At 34.1% G+C, this 23,796-nt stretch overlaps 1 protein-coding gene across 9 annotated transcripts in view; it reads left to right on the top strand.

The window, feature by feature from the left end:
- The window catches only part of SYT1 (synaptotagmin 1), a 662,757-nt gene that overhangs the window by 92,082 nt on the left and 546,879 nt on the right, over positions 1-23,796 (top strand). For 6 of the 9 annotated variants that reach the window (XM_074270846.1, XM_074270847.1, XM_074270840.1 and 3 more), the window contains one exon: positions 2,375-2,436. The exons of the other annotated variants lie outside the window; for them this stretch is intronic. The gene's annotated coding sequence lies outside the window, so the exon portion shown is untranslated. The remainder of the gene's footprint in view (positions 1-2,374; positions 2,437-23,796) is intronic. 9 annotated transcript variants of the gene reach the window in all.

Consider the following 23,796-nt stretch of genomic DNA (forward strand, 5'->3'; position numbering starts at 1 on the left):
ATAAACTAACTTTAAGGGACAAGAAGCCTTTAAAATTGACATTTGATTTCTTATTCAGAGAGAAAGGCAAGCAAGACAGGTCCTTCACTGACTACATGAGTTGGTGGATCAAGAAGGGAAATTCACCATAATCAGATCTTCCTTTTCACTTGATCTTCAAATAGGTCTCAACTAAACATCTAGGACAGAGGTGGCTCTGGGATCTGGACTGTTAATTAAATCCTAACCATGCTCCAGTCTCTCTACCTGTTATTATTTGAGAAGGCAAAATGGAAATAAATCAATAAACATCAAGTATCCATTATGAATGCCAGATACTCTGCTAAGGGATAGGAATAAAGAAAAGGCAAAAGACAGTACCCTGCCCTCAGGGAATTTACAGTCTAATTAGCAGGAAAACAAGCAAATAAATATATATGAAGCAGGGAATGCATTTTAAGAAAACTAGAAAAGTAGGAGGGGTCTAGATTGTAAAGGACTTTGAATGTCAAACAGAACATTTTTCATTTGTTCCTGGAGGCAGCAGGGAGCCTGGGGAATCTATTGGGTTAGGAGTATGACTTGGTTGAATGTATGTTTTCAAAAAATCCAGTCAAATGGAGCATGGATTGGATTGGGAAGAGACTTGAGGTAGGCACACCCACCAGGAGAATATTTAAATAATCTAGCAGTTAGATGAGTTCTTGTACTGGAATGATTTTGGTTTAAAGCCAGCTTTGGATATTTATTAAATGTGACATCTTTCTGTCCCAGTTTTCTCAATTGTAAAAAACAGATGGTACTAGTTCCTATCTTACAGATTTTTGTGAGGATTAAATGAGATATTTATATTTATCACATTGCCTGGCACATAATAGGTACTTAATAAATACGGAGTTCCTTCCCTTCCCTGGATGGCTCTGAACTAAAAGTGAAAAGATCACATCTCTGACTGAAGTAGATGCACTCTATTAATTTTTTTTTCAATTCAAAACTTGTTCAGTTCTCTCATTCACCAAATTTAATCTCCAGTGCAAGAGGAAAAAAAAAAAAAAAAAAAAGAACAAAAGCATCTTTTTGAGACAGTATGATCCAGTAGATAGGGATATGAACTTGGACTCAATTTTCACTTCACTTCACAAATTTCTCTTCAAACGCTTATTAACTATGTAACTTTCGGCAAATTAGTTTTTTTTTTTTTCCTCATTTGTAAAAGAGGGAGGTTGGATCCCAATGCCTCTAAAGTTCATCCTAGCTCTAAATTATTGGATCACACTTCAGTCCATAGTTTCTTATAAAGCAAAGAATTCTATTCGAGACAGTAGAACATTATTCCCTGTATGAAATTTCCCCACATCAGAGAGGAGGTACCAAGAATAGTATTTGTCTTTAATTAATAAATATATAAAACCCAAGATGTTATGGTCCTCTAGAGGACAAGAAAGAATAAATCAGAGACCAGGAAAAGATACAGCCGAGCTATATAAAGAGCTGTGCTCTCCTGTCTTTAATTCCAAAGACTCAATGGTGGCTAGCTATATATTTTAAGTTCATGGTATTATTCAGAAGGATGCTATTATCCTTAGATTCTCTTTGCATTGGCTTTGGTTTCAGAGCCCTTCCAGTTCAGAATTCTAAGCACAATGAAAAGTAGATTTTTATTTTGGTAGCATTGTTGAATACAAAGATGGTAACAACCCCCATTTAGTGCCTATACAAAGAAAGAAAATATGGATAGTGAATGAAGAAATATAAATTAAAAAGGAAAACATTCTTACAAGAAGCTTATGTAAAACTAACCAAGTTCATCTCACAGATAGACTGAGAAAATAAAAACATGTCCATGTATTTTCTTTTGAGAAGACATTGTGTGGGGAACAAATGTTTTTCTTCCATTTTTGGAATTTATAATTTTTTTTAAAAAGGTGAGATCCTTTCTGTAAAATTTTGTATGAGCCAATAATCTTTTTCCTAAGAAGATAATACATTCAAAGAAAAATAGTGATAATTAACCAGAAGCCTTTCAGTCCTCTGAAAATATCCAGTGCCATTATTTTATCTCTGGGAAATCTAAATTTCATATTTTTCTCTGATTTTCCCATGATGTGTAGAATAATTCCTAAGGTGATAATTGGGCACTGAGTGTGGCACTGATCATGGGAAGAAAGATGAAGCTGGTATACCTTCTAGTAGATATAAAGCAATTGACAAGGGAGTTTCTTTAAGCCACCTCTGAACCAGAGAGAGCCAGGGCTAAAAGACAGATTTAGCTTTACATCCCTTTTTATTCCTTTCTCCTTAGTTCTTTTCACCTTTCCTATCCTGGCTCATCTCCTTGATGACCCTTTTTCCCATCCTTTTCACTCATTTTCTTTCTCTCTTTTTTCTTTTAAAGCATTCCTACAGTTGGGAGACAGAATACGGCCAGAACATCTAACTTCAGACAGCCATCAGGGAGTAAGTACTAATCATCCATCCTCACTAAGCCATTTCTGAAGACTCACTCCTTCTTCTGGACTTAATAGGATAAAGCTAGTAGTGAAAAAAATTGAGAAATGTGGTTCTACTGATAAGGGAAACCCACCATACAGTGTGAATTAGCTGCTGTGCACCAGATTAGCTTCTGGAGTGTTTCATTACTATTATAATACCTCTTTTACACTTTAGCTCTCTGCAGACATATCACCTGAGATAATGACCCTTCATCTATTTGAACAGGTGCAAGAAAGAAACTAGCTTTTAAAAATCCATTCATGTGTACAACACACATACACACACATACATATACATACATAACCATCTAAATTATAGAATAGAATATGTCATCTCTAAAGTAAATGTTATGAAGTTCCCTGCTTGACTCCATCATTCATGATTTACTCATATCACAAATTTAAAAAATAATTTTGAAATAAGATGACAGATTGGACCAGAGGCATAAATCTAGGCTATCTATCCAGGAAGTGTAACTGTGCATAATAACGTTATAGGAACAGCTGCTGTCTTTGTGTAGCTCACTACACAGGCTGCTTTTGTAGACCCTAACGAGGACAAAACCAATTAGCAGATTAGAAATTGCCAGAAATCAGAGATACTCAGCTAGAATAACAGTAAAAATGAATGGTGCTTTTTGCTTTATGTGGATATCCGATGCCAATCTGTGGACTGGAGAGAAGGAATGTCTCATACTTCACCATGCTCCACAAACAGCTGGCTCTTACGTATAATATGCTTAATGCAGTAGTCAAATTAAATAGGTAGAGGGTATGTTACACATTTGAAAATACTCTTAAGATGTATGGCATTAGTTCTTATCACTGATCAAAGCCAGCCATCAGAGGTTTTGGAAAATAAGTCTAGCTCCCCTTAGAACATTTTAATAGTTTCAAGTAACATGTAATGGATGTATTTCAAAGAAGATTCATTTAAATGTGAATGGGAAGTATGTATTATCAAAAGAAATGGTTTTTTTCAAATTCTCTTTTTTTTCTAGAGATTTAGGATCAAAGACACTTCTTTTGGAACTTGAAAAGTAAATATCCCCAATTTGAATCCTTTTTCCCCCTCAAATTGGAGCTCTTTGTTTTTTCCTTGGAAAACAAAAGCTATCTATTACATGGTAATTTCCCATTGAAGACTGGATTAACTGAATTAATGGGAGATGGGTTGTAAAACTCTAGGTAATGTAGACAGTTTCAATCAGTGTATAATTAAATAAAAGGGCAATAAAACATCCATTATTATTATTAATTATGGTCAATACACAGTAATTCTTAGGTCAGAAGAATCTATACACATTTCATTTTGTCTCTTACCATGAAGAAAGGCTTACCACTCTCTTTGGGGTGTTTTTATGAATTTTAGAACCTTCATTTGCTTATTTAAATTTATATAAAACTTTACTCAGCAGGAAATTCTACTTGAAATATGATTCATGTCTGATTTATATGATTATACATGCATAACCTATAGTGAATTGCTTGCTCTATTGGGGAGGAGAGAGGAGAGATACGGAACCAAAGTCTAATAAAACTGGGATGTTGAAAACTATTTTACATATAGTTGAAAAAATTAAATACTATTAAAGTATGTGTGGGGGAATAAATAGTCATCACCATTCTCTGCCTTTTTAAAACTCTCTTTTCCTTAAGGCCCAAATCAGATTCCTTTTAATGGAAACTGGGGCCATTGAACCATATATCAAGATTCCTATGGTCTGCATATTGACTTAAGAAACTATATATTAATGTTATCTGAGTTTTATTTCATTTGTTTAATTAAATATTTCCTAATTACATTTTATTCTTGTTCAGGCTATTCTTCTTTTTCATTGCTTCAACTCCCCTCCTCCCTCACCCTTAGTCCCCATATCCAATATTTGCCAAGTCTTGTCAAGCCTTTTTTCAAAGCTGTCAAAGGCTTGCATTAATGAATCACATTTCTTGCCTCTGTTTAAAATATCTATATGTGTATGTCTATGTGTACTTTACTTACGTCACAGGCATACAATCTCGTGTATCCTAAAAATCAAGTAAAACATAGTCTCAGTCTTAACAATGAAATCAAGTCTGATCTCCCAAATTCGTCTTAAAAACAATTACATGTTCTCATATATATATATATATATATATATATATATATATATATATATATATATATATATATATATATATATATATGCACACACATGTACATATATAGCAATATTCATATACAAATATCAATTAATGAAAATATGTATTGTTTCAGTCATGCCCAACTCTTTATGACCATATTTGAAGTTTTCTTGGCAAAGGTATTGTAGTGATTTGCCATTTCCTTCTATAGATCATTTTACAAATGAGGAATTGAAGCAAAAAGGGTTAAGTGAGTTGCCTAGAATCACATTTCTAATAAGTATCTGAGAGTGTGTTTGAACTCAGGGAGACATTTCAATCATATCCAGCTTTTGAAGACTACATTTTGGGTTTTCTTGACAAAAACATTGGAGTGATTTGCCATTTATCATTTTACAGTGAGGAACTAAGGCAGAGAGGGTTAAGTGAGTCGCCCAGGATCACACAGCTGATAAGTGTCTGAGACTGTATTTGAACTTAGGGAGATGTCAGCCTTACTGGAAGGTCTGACACTTTATCAGCTGCGCCACCTAGCTGCCCTTAATAAAAATATGTTGTTTTCAAATAATTTAGAAAAATATACTCTTGGATTTATGGTTAGTATGGGAATGATTCTGCAGCTATTAAAGAGATTAATTCAATTTGATTGTGCCCTGCAGATGGAGTCTGACTATAAGGTGGTAATATTTTTGATGAATGTTACAACAAACAAAACCATTTTCTTTTTAAGAGTAGGATAAAAGTACAAATTCAGCCTCAGGTTTTCAACATTATTGGCCATCATAGCATGGTGTGTTTAGATGGATCACGGATTTATACTGGAAGGCACTTTAGAGATCATCTAATCCAGCTATCTCATTTAATAGAAGAAACTATGGCCCAGAGAGATTTAATGGATCATCCATATAACACAGGTACTAAATGTCAGAGTTGAGACTAACAGAAATGCTCTGACTTCAAATTCATTCCATTGTTGGAGGCTTTGTGTTGTTCAACCATTGTTTGTTTTTAGAGGTAGAAGATATGTCTATAGGAAATTTAAGAACATGTTCTTTGGGGAATCTGATTGAATTGGAAAATTAAAAATAGTTGGTCCTTGAAAAGAGTTGGCCCAAATTGTCTCCAGTCTTTACATTTATATTTTTAAACTAAATCAAAACAGCCTGTATTTCTATATGAAAACAGAGAAAAATGTAGTTATATAATTTGTTATGATTATGGAGCAGATTGGCAAATTGAAGAATTTCATCTATTTTTGCTAAATATTTACACAAAGGCACCATGTATATATATATATATATATATATATATATATATATATATATATATATATATACACATACATATATACATATATATGCATATAAGCATCTATATTTTACATATATGATAAATAATATATATATAATCATCTTTATTTTAAAATTTGCTGACTTCTCGGTTATGGTAGAAAACATAATTATATTTATTTGCAAACAGCTGCAAAAAATTTTCATTAAGAGTATTTTCAATAACTTTTCTTTATCATGATAGCAATATTATTAAATCGATATTCTAATTATGTATTCTGTAATAAATAGCATAAAAGATGTCATGAGATATATAGTTGAAAAGATATGGCAAAAAGTAGGAATAATTGGAGGAGGAACAGCTTTATTAATACCAGTATCATGTCAGAAAATGTATGGCAAAATGGTCTCACTATGTTGATTGGACTTTCTGTGGAAAGGCTGTAGACAAGTATCACTTAGGATAAATGGTCATGCAGTGTTATCTAAATTGTAGGAATTCATATAAATAAGATCATAGATTTATTGGAGTGTGTTATTTAACTGATGATAGAACATTTTTGTCAGAATTCTTTCTGATTAACTTCAAGATATAATTACTTAGATGAAATTTATAATTGGGAAATTATATTCATAGTCTGATTTCTTATAAGACATTCTAAGCACAAAATAGTAGCACTGATATTTAGAACAATTCTAGCAAGGGTTTTAGAGTCCACCATTACATGTGTTGCCTTTTTTGAGAATTATCACCTCTTGCTGCTTGCTAAGGAATATTTTCTTTAATCATTCTCATCCAAGTTCTCAGGTAATTAAAGAGGTATTTTCTGATATTTTCATATTAATTAATACAATTACAACATTTTTCTAATTGATTAAACAATTAGCTCTGAATTCCCATACCAATTTATTATCATCTATTTTAATAAATAAATAAATAAATAAATTGGTTGATTGATTGATTATTTATTTTGCTGAGGCAATTGGGGTTAACTGACTTGCCCAGGGTCACACAGCCAGGAAGTATTAAGTGACTGTGGTCAAATTTAAACTCAGGTCCTCCTGACTTCAGGGCTGGTGCTCTATTCACTATAACAACTAGCTGCCTCCAAGTTTCCTTATCTTAAAGTTATTTCATCTCTCTTTTTGATTGTTATTTTCCTTTCCGAATAGATTTTTTTTCCCCTTAAGGTTAGGTATTTATGCAAATATCAGCCAGAACAGCCTTCTTTAATCTCACAACAAGATTAGTTGGACTAATATGAACCATTCCTGAAAGAATCCTTCTTTGGTCCTAATACATTTGCAAAAGTACATATTGCAAAAAGAATTCCTTAATATTGTAGGCTCTCTGAAAGTTCAACTCTAAAGATATTACACAAGAAGAGAGGGAGATGGAGAAAAAAATGAAAGGAGAGAAGAGAGAGAGAGGAGGGAAAGGGAGAAAGAGAGAAAGGAAGGGGAAATAGTGATGAGAGGGAGGGAGAGAGAGAGGAAAAGGAGAAATTCCCTAACACCTATAGCTATTCATACTGTAAGCTGAAAATATTCCTTGATTAGCTATTTTGGTCACCCACTCGGCTCTTCCCCCTCTACCCCTCAACATTATTTAATAGAAAACAAGTAAGGAGGGGGGGAGAACTCCAAGACCTACAAAAAAAAAAAATCATCACAATCTTGCCTACAGACAAAAGTCAAGAGAAGCATTTTCTTTTCCTAAGATTCAAAGTTCTGAGAAATGGCTGAAAATTCTTGCTACTTTGTTCATTTTAGTTACTAGTTTATTTATTTAGGATTTATAATCAAGCCATTTTGAAAATAGCCTGAAGCTGATTCCTGTCATAAGGATGGATTCCAGGTCTAACTAAGGAAAAACATCTTTAGTTGAAAGAGAAAGAAAAAAGGGCTGGTGAGAAAACCAAGACACCGACTTGCTTTTCTTTCTCTGTTTAGCTTCCCAAACCCCCTAACTCCCAACTACTTTGAACTAACGCTGTGTTGCATGTGTTATAAAACTGATTAAATAATTATGAAACTCAGCTCTTTGGGAAAATAACTTTTCTTTTCAGTTCCCCAGGCAGCTTTCTTAAGATTAAGTTACAGCTGAGTTGATATTTTGATTCAGCTGAAAACTCAGATGAAATTTCAATTTAGAGTTTTTACCCCTAAGGGCTCCTTACACTTGATAAAATAACAGATCTAGTCTAAATATGTATGAGATTGCAGGACAGAATCACTCTGCCTATCATGTTTGATCTATTTGTGCAAGTTCTAAGACCTACAAAAATGACACTGTCATAAGCAATGCCCTTTCAATATTTTAGGTTGTTGATCACCAAATATAGGAGTGGCATCAACTTTCAAAATTAGCTTTCCTTCGTAGGCTGGAAAAGCTATTGATCTCAGTGCAGTCATGTCCCAGAAGCCATTATGCCAAATGTCCATTGACTGCAGCTTCCTACTGATGGCCATTACTTTAAAACAATCTAATCTATAATGAGAATATAGTTCTGTGGTTTAGCTAAAATAGCTTTATTTTTGGTTCCCTCCCCCTCAAAGAGTTGAATTTGTCATCAATGAGTATTAACAATGGTTAATTTTTATTTTAGACAAATTTCAAACACTCTACCTCTTTAATAAACAATCCAGGAATAATCATTATTTCTACATTATATCAAACATCCAGAAAATGTAAATCTATAAACTAGTCTGGGCTCATTCCAGTCTAGAATAATATATTTTGTCCATTGACAAATAACATAACTGATGAGAATAGTCTATGAGCTTGCTCTTGCACATTCTCTCTCTCTATATCTCTCTCTTTCTCTCTCTCTCTCTCTCTCTCTCTCTCTCTCTCTCTCTCTCTCTCTCTCTGTCTCTCTTCTCTCTCTCCTCTCTTTCCTTTTTCTCTCTTTTCTCTGTCTCTCTCTTTTTCTGTCTGTCTTCTCTCCCTCTCTTCTTTGCTCGCTGTCTCTTCCTGTCCCTGTGTTTTTCCCTGTCTCTGTCTCTGTCTCTGTCTCTCTCTTTTCTGTCCCTTTCTCTCTGTTAGAAATTTTAAAAGTTCTCTATTCAAATTTAGAACATGAAGCTTGACAAACAACGAGGCAGGTTCTGCCTGCCTTTCTGTCTCTGTCTTTCTCTCTGTGTTTCTCTTTCTCTGTCTTTTTTTCCCTCCCTCTCCCTTCCTCCCACCCCCATCTCTGTCTCTCTATCTCTGTCTCTTTTGCTCTGTTAGAAACTTTAAAATTTCTAATCTAAAGGTAAAGTTTGACAGACAATGAGGCAGGATCCTGTTAGTTTGATGCTACTTTCCTTCACTCCCTTGATACCCCATGTACCTTTTCTGCCACAGTCTCTTTCTGCTCAAGTTGCAGGTGTATGAAGCAGGAAACTAAGAAATAGCTTCTGAAGAGCCATTTCATATGCTTCTGTGACCTGTGGCCTTACTAACCCCATGCCCATTTTTCACTTGGCAGAGCAGAACAAAGTGAAAACAACCTTGCTGCCTCTTTTAGTTGGAGTGAAAAGGAAAGAGAAGGATTTTTTTTTTCAAATTGAGATTTTTCACTGTTAAAAGCCATCTTATGAAAGGGGCATTACTTGTATTAATGGACAGAATTTTCAGCCTGGACTAGAATTAGATTCTACTGAATAGAGGCTGAAGAAAGACAAGTCATATGATTTTGGTTAAAATAATGGGGATTTTATACTATCCATCAACTGAAGACAGCAGAGTTTGCCAAGATTTGAACTGAATTTAAAAGAAACCAAGTTTTAAGATTTATTATTTTTTAAAATGTATTTATTGGCATAGTACTTGTTCAGGCTATAAATGCTCACTTCCATCAACAAATATCTGAAATGTCGAGCATAATGAACAATTTTTTTCTATTCAAGAGATTCCTTAGAAACTGCCATTTCCAAAATCATGTATGTTATTTGAGTTGTTTTGGAAAAATCTCAAGTTCCTCACTAAAGATTTATTATTGTTATTTAATTGGAAAATATATCAGACTGAATTTCTTTGTTCCTGACTAGGAAAGTTTAAGGTCATGTGTGTCTTTGATCTATTATTCATAAGTTGGAGTATTTCCCTTCAATTCGCTTCAATTAAACAAATATTTATTTTATATAAGATTTTAATTTTTCCCAATTACATGTTAAAAATTTTTAGTTCCAAATTTTATCCCTTTCTTCCTGCCCTCTGCCTTCCCGGAGATGGTAAACAATCTAATATAGCTTATACAATCATGTAAAACATTTCCACATTGTTCATTTTGGATAAGGAGACTTTGGGGAAAAAAAAGAAAGAAAGGAAAGAAGGGAGAAGGAAAGAAAGAGATAAAGGGGAAAATATCATGCATCAGTCTGAATCCTTTCAGCAGCATTTCTTTCTCTGGAGTATAGCTGAGTTATCATGAGTCCTTTGGGATTGCCTTGGATCACTAAATTGCTGAAAACAGCTAAATCATTCACAGTTCTTCATCTTACAATATTGTTCTTACTGCATACACAATTCTCCTGGTTCTACTCTCTTCACTTTGCATCAGTTCATCTAAGTCTTTACAATTTTTTTTTCTGAAATCATCTTACTTATCATGTCTTGTAGCACAATAATATTCCATCCCACTCCTATACTACAACTTGTTTAGCCATTCCTCAGTTGATGGGCATTCTCTTGATTTCCAATTTTTAGTCACCACAGAAAGAGCTGCTATAAATATTTTTAAATAAATATTTATTAAATTTCAATTTTATGACAGATAATTTTGCCTACTCTGAGAATACAGAAACAAAAGCTCACCTTACAGGAGTTTTTATTCTGTTGGAGGCGTAATAAATGTAAGATAATGAAATATAAGATTACATTCAAGAGAAAGACACAGCAGTTGACAAGAGGACACTAAAAAGTGGATTAGAACAGACCTAATTTAAGTGATGAAACTTGAATTTAGTTTTAAATAGAGGTAGGAATTCCAAGAGGGAAGAGTGGAACAAGGGAGCATTCAAAGGTCTAAAAAACATCTTACTCAAAGACATCAAAGCAGAAGATGAATTGTTCCATGACACAGATAGAACTTATATATTCCTTTAAGTGATCCTCGATTAAGAATTCATCCAATGCCCTGAAAGCTTTTCTCTGATTCCTTTTAATATTTCTCATTTACCAGTACAGCATTCATTCTATCCATTGGTTATCCTTGGCTCATGAAAAGATGGCACATGAGAATTTTTTTTTTTTCTATTCATGGCCATACTGATACATTTTGCAAAGTCAGCATTGGTAGTATATTACAATCTGTTGTTATTTTTTCCCCTACCAAGTCAAATCAGTTACTTTTCTTTATTTCTTTTCCTTCCTTTCTTTCTTCCTTTCTTCCTTCCTTCCTTTCTTCCTTCCTTCCTTCCTTCCTTCCTTCCTTCCTTCCTTCCTTCCTTCCTTCCTTCCTTCCTTCCTTCCTTCCTTCCTTTCTTTCTTTCTTTCTTTCTTTCTTTCTTTCTTTCTTTCTTTCTTTCTTTCTTTCTTTCTTTCTTTCTTTCTTTCTTTCTTTCTTTCTTTCTTTCTTTCTTTCTTTCTTTCTTTCTTTCTTTCTTTCTTTCTTTCTTTCTTTCTTTTCCTTTTTTTCTTTCTTTCTGTCTGTCTGCCTGTCTTTCTTTTCCCCTGAGGTAATTGGGGTTAAGTGACTTTCCAGGGTCACACCACTACAAAGTATCAAGTGTCTGCAGCCAGATTTTGACCTCAGGTCCTGATTTCAGGACTGGTGCTCTTTTCACTGAGCCACTTAGCTGACCCAAATCAATTACTTTTGAAATAGCACAATGGATTTTAAAAAGTCTTGTATTCTCTGCATCTCTCTATCTGTGACTGGTAGGTCGTATCACTTGTATTGAGATCTCCATGGAGCTAAAGATTCCAAAAAGCAGAGTGAGGAAAGAGAATCATTTTAGACTAGAAAATTTGGAAAGTAAGAAGAGATGCTTTTGCAAAAGAGACAAGAAGATGGAATGCTGGGTACCCATAATTACAGATTGACCAATGTGGCTATAACAAAATGAGAGAGAGTATGAAATAAATTTGAAAAATCATTGGAGGGGGCAGTTAGGTGGCGCAGTGGATAGAGCACCAGCCTTGAATTCAGGAGGACCCGAGTTCAAATGTGATCTCAGACACTTAACACTTTCTAGCTGTGTGACCCTGGGCAAGTCACTTAACCCCAGTCTCAAAAAAAAAAAAAAAAAAAAAAAAGAAAGAAAGAAAGAAAAGCCATTGAAGTCAAATAGATGCCAAACAGAGAATTTTTTTAAATTTATATTAGAAGCAATTGGGAGCCACTGTTTTTCATTGGGGAGTGGAATGGCAAATCCTTTGTGTGTGTAATTACAATTTCATAGTTGAGTATATAATGGATTAGGAAGGGGAAAACCTGAAGGCTTAAGAAAATATACATATATACATATGTTCATACACGCATACATATATACATATATATGCATATACACATTGTATGTGTGTATAAACTAATTAAGTTTAAAAAAAGATAAATGCTTTGCACAAAATTTTATCCAATTAACTTATTTTTTGAAAAGAGATTTTATAATTTTAGTTAAATTTAGCAGTACAATAAAAAAGCTATGGTTATATAGGTTTTATTTTTTTTCTCAGAAGACTAGCCTTTTTCTTCTTTATAATTACTGCCTTGTTAAGTGTTCTTTTTTAACTATCTTTATATCCTTACTCATAATTAATATGTGATTTAGAGAATATATTATTTAATCCAGAGATTACCAAATGCTGTGCAAGAAACAATTGAGTCAAATACTGTACATTATTTAAATCCTCTGTTTTGGTGGAAGGTTAATGCTGATAGAAGTATTTACCTTGATCTATAACTGAGACTTTTTTCCTGACAAAATGCTCATGCTATAAGAAGGTTTATGTAATTTATTGCTGATCATTCCATTTTGACTCTGTGTTATTTTGTAAGTATAGTCAGTAGCAGGCTTCATATTTCAGCTTTTATCAGAGGGAAATAATTTGCATTCAGTCTATGCATGTGTATACAGGGTTATGTGAATTTAATCAACAAAATATCTTTAAAATGCATGATAGTGAGATTTGACTGACGGTTTTTCAGGATTCTGATCTGGTCAAATAATTCATTTTCCTTTCCTCTTATCAAAGTAATATGAGTATCTTAAATTAGACTGAACATTTTAGCATTTTAAGTAGCATCCTTGCAAAAGGCTGCATCCTTTTATATGCACAGTGCCAAAAACCAGATAAATTTTTGCAGTGTCAGTGAAGGCATTTTTTTTAATGTGCAGTGATACCTATATGCCTGATCTTTATTTCTTCCAGGGCTAAAAATTGTTGTAGGGTGAAGTATTCTAAACCTCTAAGAAAAATAGGAGATGTTCTTGTTGAAAAGTATGCAGTTGATAAGAGGACCTCCCACTCCTTCTTCGGGCCTTATTGAGGTCATTTAAGCAAATAATCAGTCTAGCATTTGAAATACCACTATTTTAGAAAAGATATAGAATGTTTGTAGACGCTGAAACATCTTTTCTATCAAAAGCTTTCTTCTTCGGAGGATTTACAGAACTGGAGGGAGGGAGGAAGGGTGAGAAGGAAAGAAAAAGGGAAGCAAGAGAAGGAGAGAGGAAGAAAGAGAGGAGAGTAGGAAGGAGGGGAGGGAAGGAAAGGGAAGAAAGAAAGAAGGAAGGAAGGGAAGGAAGGAAAGAATGGAGGGAGGAAACATACATACATTTATCAGGCATGTACTGTATACCATGCACTGTGCTAAGAATGAAATATATTACAAATATCTCAGTTGATCCTCCCAACAACCCTGGGAAATAAATGTAATTTTCAACTCCATTTCAGAGGTGATGAACTGAGGCAGAGAGGATAAATTATTTGCCAAGGGTTACAAAGCTAGTAAGTGTCTGAGGTCATATCTGAACTTAGTTATCCCTGACTCTAGGATCAGTGATCTATTCATTGTGCCTCCAGCTGCATTGCTGCAATGCAATATCTGTTTCAAATTCTCAAATAACAGTGGTTCTATTAAGATTAAAATTTATAGATGAGTGTATGGAGTGTGCCAAGTTTTCCTCGGACTGTTTGAACATAATTTCAGTTCAGAGTCATTACAATTCCAAATAACATTTTTAATTTAAACTAAAGCTTATCATTGAGATGAATTGATTGGATATCTTATAATTAAATAGGTATTGAACAAATTACTCAATCCTATTCTTACTGAAAGAATGAATAAAAATGTTTATTCAAACATTGTGTTAAGTCCTGGCAATACATATATAAAAATTAAGATAGCCCCTGCCCTCAAGGAATGTATACTTTTTTATTTTTTTTATTTTTTTCTTTATTAAAGCTTTTTATTTTTCAAAACATATGTGTGGACAATTCTTTAACATTAGCTCTTACAAAACTGTGTATTCCAATTTTCTTCCCCTTCCCCCATGCCCTCCCCTAGATGGCAAGTACTATAATATATGCTAAACATGATAGAAATACATGTTAAATCCAATATATGCACACTTATTTATAGAATTATCTTGCCACACAAGAAAAATCAAAGCAAACCAGAAAAAAAGAGAAGCAAAATAAAATGCAAACAAACAACAAAAAGAGTGAAAATGCTCTCTCTCTGGGTGCAGATGGCTCTCTTCATCACTGAACAATTGGAACTGGTTTGAATCATGTCATTGTTGAAGAGAGCCACGTCCATCAGAATTTATCATCATATAATCTTGTTATTGCCATGTAAAATAATCTCCTGCTTCTGCTCATTTCACTCAGCATCATAAGTTTGTGTAAATCTCTCCAGGTCTCTCTGAAATAATCCCACTGGTTGTTTCTTATAGAACAGTAATATTCCACAATATTCATATGTTCATATGAATTCATATTATTCAGCCATTCTCCAAATGATGGGCATCCGTTCAATTTCCAGTTTCTTGCCACTACAAAAAAAGCTGCCACAAATGTTTTTGCACATGTGGGTCCCTTTCCCTCCTTTAAAATCTCTTTGGGATATATTCCCAGTAGAAAAACAACTGGGTTAAAGGTTATGCATAATTTGGTAACTTTTTGAGCATAGTTCCAAACTGCTCTCCAGAATGGTTGGATCCATTTACAATGCCACCAACAATGTATTAGTATCCAGGTTTTCCAACATCCCCTCCAACATTGGTCATTATCTTTAAGGAGTTAATATTCTAATAGGAGAAGACAACAACTCTATGGGAAGTCATATGAGTGGTAACTTGAGCCAAAAGTGATTAAGCTGACATCCAGCAGCACTGGAAGATTATAGTTCCAAAACTGGATAATGGGGAAGGGAGGAATTGTATTGCATGGTAGCAGAAAAAATATGGCAAAAACATAAAGCAAGGCATGACTGTGCCTAGTTAGGAATATTGGCCCACAGAAGGTGTTCATTTAACAGGAAAGCAGAAATCCCAGAACTGAAAGAGTTAAGACTTCCAAAACATAACATTGTATGATAAAATAATGAGAAAATTAAAAAATAAAGTGTTATATAAACACTAAAAAGAAGGGGTAAAAATCATGTTTACACCATACACATTTACACTTTTTCCTTGCAATAAGTTTGATTGATCTGAAGCTCAGAAAGTCATCTGATCACACAATTGGAATGAGTATACATGTTCTCAGCTTCCAACTCTGCTGCTAATATGTGACCTTTCCACTATGACACTCTTCTTTTGAATAATGATTTTGAGTATTGGAACATGGTCAATTTGGCTTAATAGAGTTTCCAACTAACAAAAAAACCCCATTAAGATAGGAGATATTATACTGCTAGAAATTACATCTGTTTCTCAGGTTTTTAAAAACTTACTAAATTTTTGGTTTGAAAACATTGTCTAAAATGTAATAGTTCAGTAGAGATAACAAGCCATTAAAGGTTAAGATGAAGTCTTATTATATTAAGCTATATTTATGGAACATGGTATAAAGGTTGATGGAACATAGACTTAAATAAAAGTATGCTCAATGAAAAAAATTTTTTTGTGGGGAGGAGGCAGATGAGGTTTAAGTGACTTATCTAAGATTACACAGCTAGTAAATGTTAAATGTCTGAGGCTGGATTTGAACATAGGTCCTCCTGATTCTAGGGTCAATGCTCATCCACTGTGCCATCTAGTTGCCCCTCAATGAAATGTTTCAGGCTTTATCTTCATTATGAAGAAAAAGATAAATGTTTGATTTTTATAGTATTTACTTTATAGAAAGTCAGTGTAGTGAAGAATAAACTAGCCTTAATGTCAGGATGACCTGGACTTATGGTTTACCTTTGACATATACTAAAACAAACAGTATAAAGTTTCCAAGTCATTTTAGCCTCTCAGTGGTGTAACTGGTCAGTTTTGTTTCTATCCCATTCCTATTCTCCCAATATAATGTAAGCTTTGAGATCAGAGGCACAGGTGTGATTTTGTTGTTCAGTCATTTCAATTGTGACCAACTTTTTGTGTTTCCTATTTGAGGTTTTCTTGACAAAGATACTAGAATAGTTTGCCATTTCCTTTTCCAGCTCATCTTACACATTAGTGAACTGAGGCAAATAGGACTAAGTGATTGGTTCAGGTACCAAGTTTCTGAAGCTGAATTTGAATTCAGAAAGATATCTTCCTGACTTCAGGTATAATTCTCTATCTAATGTTCTATCTAGCTGTCTCTAAAGAGTATATAATTGTTGTTGGTTTTGTCCTTGGTTCTACAAGAGGACCAATAACATCAGAATGACATTGTCTTGACTAACAAGTGAATTGAATTTCTTGGAATGAATTGAATTGCTCCACACAAAGGAGTTCATTGTTAGAGTAAGCAGATGATGAGTGTAGTGTCATGGACAGAAAAGCCAGCCTTTAAGTTGAATGGTAGAAGTTATTGCAAATCTGACTTAGTCAAGATTAAAACCACTGTGACAAATGATAAGCAATATCACTGTAAGTGAAGTCTTGTCATTTCTGCTTTCACCTTTTATAAATTCTCTCCATTCAATCAATTGCCATCCAACTGTGTCCTCTCTCATCTCACACTTGGACTTCTACCAAACTATTCTTGTTGTCCTTGGCTCAAATCTCTCCCTGTTCTGATCCATCTTCCACTCAGCTGCAAAAGTAATGTTACTAATGTGCAGATCTTATTGCATCACTCTCCTACTTAATAAAAACTTCAGTGGTTCTCATTACCTTCAGGATCATATATTCCTCTGAATTTAAAGCTTTCACAACATGGCTTCTTCCTATTTTTTCTCTCTTCTTATTCTTTACTCTCCTTTATAAACTCTGTGATTTAGGGACAGCAAACTGCTTTTTAAATTAAGTTAAAAGTTTTATTTTATTTTATTTTATTCTTCCTCCTCACTTTAGAATAAACTAAGAAAACCCATATAATAAATATGCATATAAAACATTAGCCTATTCTATCTCCTAACTATTTTATACATTCCTCTCAAATATAGAATATTGTCTCTCCTCATTTCTACCAAATGGCTCCTCTGACTTGCAGATGCAGCTCAAATCTCACTTTTGAAGGAGATATCAGCACTTCATTGCTAATGCCTTTCTCTTGCAATTTACCTTTTATATCTACTGAGTATAATTTGTATATAGTTTGTTGTTGTTCTTGGTTCTGCTATTACAATAAGAACTCCTTCAGACCAACTACCTTGTCCTTTTTTTGCCTTTTCTTTGCATCACTGGTATTGTAGATACTTTCCTTTTTATTGTAATAAATTTATTTATTTTTAACATATGTTAATTTATGAATCATATTAGGAGAGAAAAATTGGAGCAAAAGGGAAAAACCATAGAAGAGAGAAAAAACAGAAAAAAGAAGTGAACATAGCATATGTTAATTTACATTCAATTTCCATAGTTCTTTTTCTGGATGCAGATGGCATTTTCTGTCCAAAGTCTATTGGGATTGCCTTGATCACTGAACCACTAAGAAGAACTAAGCCTTTCATAGTTGGTCATCTCACATTCTTACTGTTATTGTGTACAATAAGCTCCTGGTTCTGTTTGTTTTGCTCAGCATCAGTTCATATAAATCTTTCCAGGCCTTTCTATAATCAGCTTGTTCATCATTTTTTATAGACAATAATATCCCATTACCTTCATATATCACACCTTATTCCAGCCATTCCCCAACTGATAGGCATTTACTCATTTCCAATTCTATTATACCACAAAAACAGCTGCTACAAACATTTTTGTACATATGGGTCCTTTTCCCTCCTTTATGGTTTCCTTGGAATACAGACCCAGTGATGGCATTGCTAGGTCAATGCTATCCTCTTGATAAATGTTTATTAAGACTATAGCAATCTAGTATTTGACAAATCCAAAGGCCTCAGATTTTGGGATAAGAATTCATTATTTGACAAAAACTGCTGGAAAAATTGGAAACTAGCATGGCAGAAACTAGGCATAGACCTACACCTAACATCATATACCAAGATAAGGTAGAAATGGGTTCGTGATCTAGACATAAAAAATATTATAAACAAATTAGAAGAACATAGGATAGTTCCATACAGTCAGTAGGGAAACTTTGGGTAAGGTATAAAACTCTTCAGCCCAGAAGGAACCTGCTAACATGACAACCTGTGTGGAGATTGAAGCATAGTGATAGCAGATGGAAGAGTGATACTAGTGGCAAACTACATACAATAGCATGCTCTTTATTTGGTCCCACATGCTCAGTGTTGTTTTTGTTACACTACAAAAAAAGGGAAAGCCCTTAAAATAAATGGACTCCCTTTTTCCACCATCCTCAGGAGTCCTACCTCATCACTTCTCCAATAGGAAGGGATATCTTAATCACCCTAGTGTGGGGGCTCTAGAAAGAAGGACACAACAGTTTATATCTCAGATTTGTAGAGGAAGAAATTTTGGACCAAAGAAGAACTAGAGATCATTATTGATTATAAAATAGATAATTTTGATTATATTAAGTTAAAAGGTTTTTGTACAAACAAAATTAATACAGATTAGAAGGGAAGCAGTAAACTGGGAAAACATTTTTACATCCAAAGATTCTGATAAAGGCTTAAAATATAGAGGTCTAAAATATAGAGATTGAATCAAATTTGTAATATTATGATAATAATTTATAATAGTTCAAGCCATTTTCCACTTGATAAATAGTTAAAGGATATGAAGACAGTTTCCAGATAAAAAAAATTGAAACTATTTTTAGTCACATGAAAAGGTGCTCCAAATCACTATTGATCAGAGAAATGCAAATTAAGACAACTCTGAGATACCACTATACACATGTAGATTGGCTAAGATGACAGGAAACAATAATGACCAATGTTAGAGGGGATGTGGGAAAACTGGGACACTGATACATTGTTGGTAGAGTTGTGAAAGAATCCAACCATTCTGGAAAGCAAATAGTTATCAAACTGTGCATACCTTTTGATCCAGTTGTTTTTCTACTGGGTTTATATCCCAAAGAGATCTTAAAGGAGGGAAAGGGACCTACACGTGAAAATATGTTTGTGACAGACCTCTTTGTAGTATCAAGAAACTGGACACTTAGTGGATGTCCATCAATTGGAGAATAGCTGAGTAAATTATGGTATATGAATGTTATGGAATATTATTGTTTTGTAAGAAATGTCCAACAGGATGATTTCAGGCTTGGAGAGACTTACATGAACTGATGCTGAGTGAAATGAGCAGAACCAGGAGATCATTATACACAGCAATAAGAAGACTATACAACAATCAATTCTGATGGATGTGACTCTCTTCAACATTGAGATGATTCAAATAAATTCCACTTGTTCAGTGATGAAGAGAGCCATCTACACCCAGAAAGGGAAAACCCGTGGGAACAGAGTGTAGACCACCACATAGTATTCTCACTCTTTCTGTTGTTATTTGCTTGTGTTTTGTTTTTTTTTTTTTCTCACTTTTTCTTTTTCTTCCTTCTTGATCTGATTTTTCTTGTGCAGCAAAATAACTGTATAAATATGTATACATGTATTGGACTTAACATGTATTTTAACATATTTAACATGTATTGGACTATCTGCCAGCTAGAGGAGGGGATGGGGGGAAGGAGGGGAAAATTTGGAACAAAAGGTTTTTGTAAAGGTCAATGTTGAAAAAATTACCCATGCATATGTTTTGTAAATAAAAAGCTTTAATAATAATAATAATAATAATAATAACTATTTATTGATTGACTGATTAAGATGAGGGACATGAGGAACTAGCCAGGATTGCGCTTAAAGTAGTTTGATACAATAGCAGAAAATTTGGGCCAAAACATGGCCTTTTAACTCAGCAGTTCTTTAAAAGGTCATGCCTGTCAAGGTAACTCTTCTTCCTAGTCTACAATTGCCTCTTTTTTGTCCATGAACTCTCAGCAGAGCCTCTGAATTCCTGTAGTCCTCCCTCCTGAATTCTCCCTTGCTGTTGACACTAAGGTCTCTTAAGCGGAGCTCTTGACAGGGCCCTGACAAAATGTGTTCACCAGCCTGTCCTTTCTTCAGCTTTTAGGAAAGCATTATAATACTTTGTGAAACTGCTTTAAACCTCAGTTTTTAAAAACTTTGTCAAGTTTTCTGTTTGAGAACTATGCCCTAAATCTAATTGTCTAGTAGAGCAGTGCAATATTTTCTCTTGAAAATCTTCTGACAATCTTGCTTCTAGAATTGTTTACCACACTTGTCCAGATCTCTGCCAGGAATAATTTCTTCTTCTAAGGAACAAATCTGTGAAGCTGCAAATAATTGCTGACATTTATATAGAACTTTAAAGTTTATTTAAAAAAAGAAAACAAAAGAAAGAAAGAAATAAAAAGAAAAGAAAAGAAAGAAAGAAAGAGAAAGGAAGGAAGGAAGGAAGGAAGGAAAGAAGGAAGGAAGGAAGGAAGGAAGGAAGGAAGGAAGGAAGGAAGGAAGGAAGGAAGGAAGGAAGGAAGGAAGGAAGGAAGGAAGGAAGGAAGGAAGGAAAGAAGGAAGGAAGGAAGGAAGGAAGGAAACAGTTTCATAAACATGAGTCCCTTCAATCCTCAGAAGAATCTTGTGGGGTAGATGGTACAGGCTAATAGTAGCTCATTTTCTGGATAAGGCAATTTAAGGTCAGGAGGATCATGCACCTTGACCACCATAAGTGTCAAAGACAAGAAGTTAGCTATATGATTAATATGTTTTCTTGTTTTGTTTTGTTTTTGGCTTCTACTGCTTTAGGAAAAAATATAGAAGAGGAGAGCATAAATTTATGAAAGAATGCTTTTGTAGCAATTTGAGGCCAAGTCTTCGTCTCCCAACTGTTGCCCTCACAGATGGATTATATCCTCCCAGAGCAGGCCTCTAATCTCCTTCCTCATGATGTATCCCTAAAGGTCTCTGGAGTGATTTCTTTAATGATATTGGCTCAAACCTTCAAGGCAGTATGTTTTATCTATTGTTAACTCTCATCACTTAGCATTTCAGTTTCATTTTATCCGTTAATATCAAATATCTTTTACAAAGTTAGTGATATTGCAAATAGATTATGAATCAATTTCAGTACCAGGTATTCCTAAAAATTTCCCAAGGTAATAGCAGAATTTTTGTTGCAGCTTGTTCACATCCACCTTATTCCTTTCAACTATCCATTATAGTGTTTCTCTTTAATTTTTTAGAGGTAGTGAATTCCCATATATTGCTATTACAAAGAAGGAAATCTTTGTATTATAGTTAGAAAACCAGGGTTCAAATCTTGACATCACCATATATTAATTTCATGATATTGAACTAATTCACTTTCCTACCTTGAAATTCACTTTTCTCTTTAGTATGCAGGATACTGGACCTAGCAATCAGAAAAATGCAGTTTCAAACTTTTCTTCTGATATTAGTTGTTTGTAAATGTTAAATCTCTTAGTCGCCTAATTTTTAAAAAACCAATAAAAAATACTTTTGTTCATATCACAGAATTGTTGTGAGGTTTAAATGGAATATAAAGCATGTTTTAAATTTAAAATGTTAGATAAACATGTGTTATTAGTATTAATAATAATTACAATATCCTTAGAAACATACAGTATAGGACTCACTATACCTAATCAGTAGGATTGTTAACAGTTTCAAAAGGGAGGATTCATATAAAGCATAAATGGGAGTGTTAATGGTAAAGGATTCTGTGCCTTTAGTGCTAAGTTAAATAATGAGAATTAACAGAGAATTCTTGATTTAAACAGAATGGAATTCACTTTTATGGACTTAGAAAACATCATATTTAACTATTTATTTGTTTTTCATTTGAATTTAGTTCCAACTTTTGGGGGATACTCTTCAAATCTATAGTTTGACATAGAATCACTTTCCATTCATATTGTTAAATATATTTCCCCCTATTTATTCTGTTTTTTCTCTCCTTTCACTTTGTCCTCCTCAAAAATGTTTTGTTACTGACCTCTCCTTCTCCCAATATTCCATTGTTTCTATCCCCTTCCCTTTTTCTGTATCTCCTTCCTCTCCTACTTTCCTTCAAGATAAGATAGGTTTCATAGAATCACTTTCTAGGAAATCAATATAATATCATCAGTCTCTGACTTTCTACTTTAAATAAATCCTCACAATTATTAGTAAATCTGGGTTTCAATGAGTTTTATTTGTCCACAAAAAAGATTTCCTTTTCCCATTGATTTTTCACTTTAAATATCTGAACCCCAAGTTTTTTATTGCATTTTCAAACCAAAATTTTTATTGAATGCTACACCTTTTTTCTAGTCAGCTGTGTTCACAACCTGAGTCAGCTTTTCATCCTCACTCCTCATTACCTCTATATCCAATGAACTAATTGTTGATTCCACCTCTGCACTATCTGGCCCCCTTTTACACACACCACAGCCACTGGAATCTCAGTACTCATCATCTCTCACCTCGACTATTGCAGTAAGCTCCTAATTGGTTGTCCAGCAACCAGTCTGATTCCCACACCACTCCATCCTCCATATAGTTGTGAAAATGATATTGCTAAGGCACAAGAATAATTCTGCCATATCCCTTCTCAAGAAACTTCAATGACTTCCCACTGGCTTTAGGATAAAAAAATAAACTCCTCTATTTGGCGTTTAAAGTACTTCACAATCTGGCTCCAGTCTGCCAGGCTGATTATTTATTACTCCTCCTCATGTACTCTGGACTCCAGTCAAAATGTCTCATTGTTCCCCATAGATTTCTTTTCATTTCCTGTCTCTATGATTTTGCCCAGGCTGGCCCCCAAGTCTGAAATACTCACCTTCACATCTTGGAAACCCTTGAACCCTTTAAAGCTCATTTCATGTCTTCCCTTGTTTCCCAAGTTGCTAATCTTCCCACCCCAATTATTACATATTTTTATTGTCTAGAATCTATATTTGCTTATCTGTGAATATGTTGTATCCTCCCAGTAGAATGTAAACTTCTTGAGAGCAGGGTTTATCTCACTTTTGTATTTGCATCCCAAGCAGCCACTGTGCTGCCTGCTTGCTTACATGGCAGGGGCTCAATAAATGCTTTTGACTGATGTGACATAGTTATTTATAGTCAAAATGTGCAGCAAACAGCTAGTTATACATACATATACATAGACACACACAAACACACATACACACATACATATATTTCTCATCTTGTTGGTATCTGGAAATTTTCACAGTACATCATGAGGGAAGGTAGTGTGCCTGCCAGAAAAAATGCTGGATTTGGAAAAGTGCCTTATGTTTGGTATTTCATATAATTTTCACATCGGCCCTATGAAGTGAGTGCCTTTGTTAGCTGTATTTTACAGATAAATAAACTGTTTGGAAGGAAAATTAAGTGACTTGCATAAGATAACAGAAAATATAAGCTCTCTGAAGACAG

Source organism: Sminthopsis crassicaudata, chromosome 5 (genome assembly GCF_048593235.1).
Source record: "Sminthopsis crassicaudata isolate SCR6 chromosome 5, ASM4859323v1, whole genome shotgun sequence".
In the NCBI taxonomy this organism is placed as follows: Eukaryota; Metazoa; Chordata; class Mammalia; order Dasyuromorphia; family Dasyuridae; genus Sminthopsis; species Sminthopsis crassicaudata.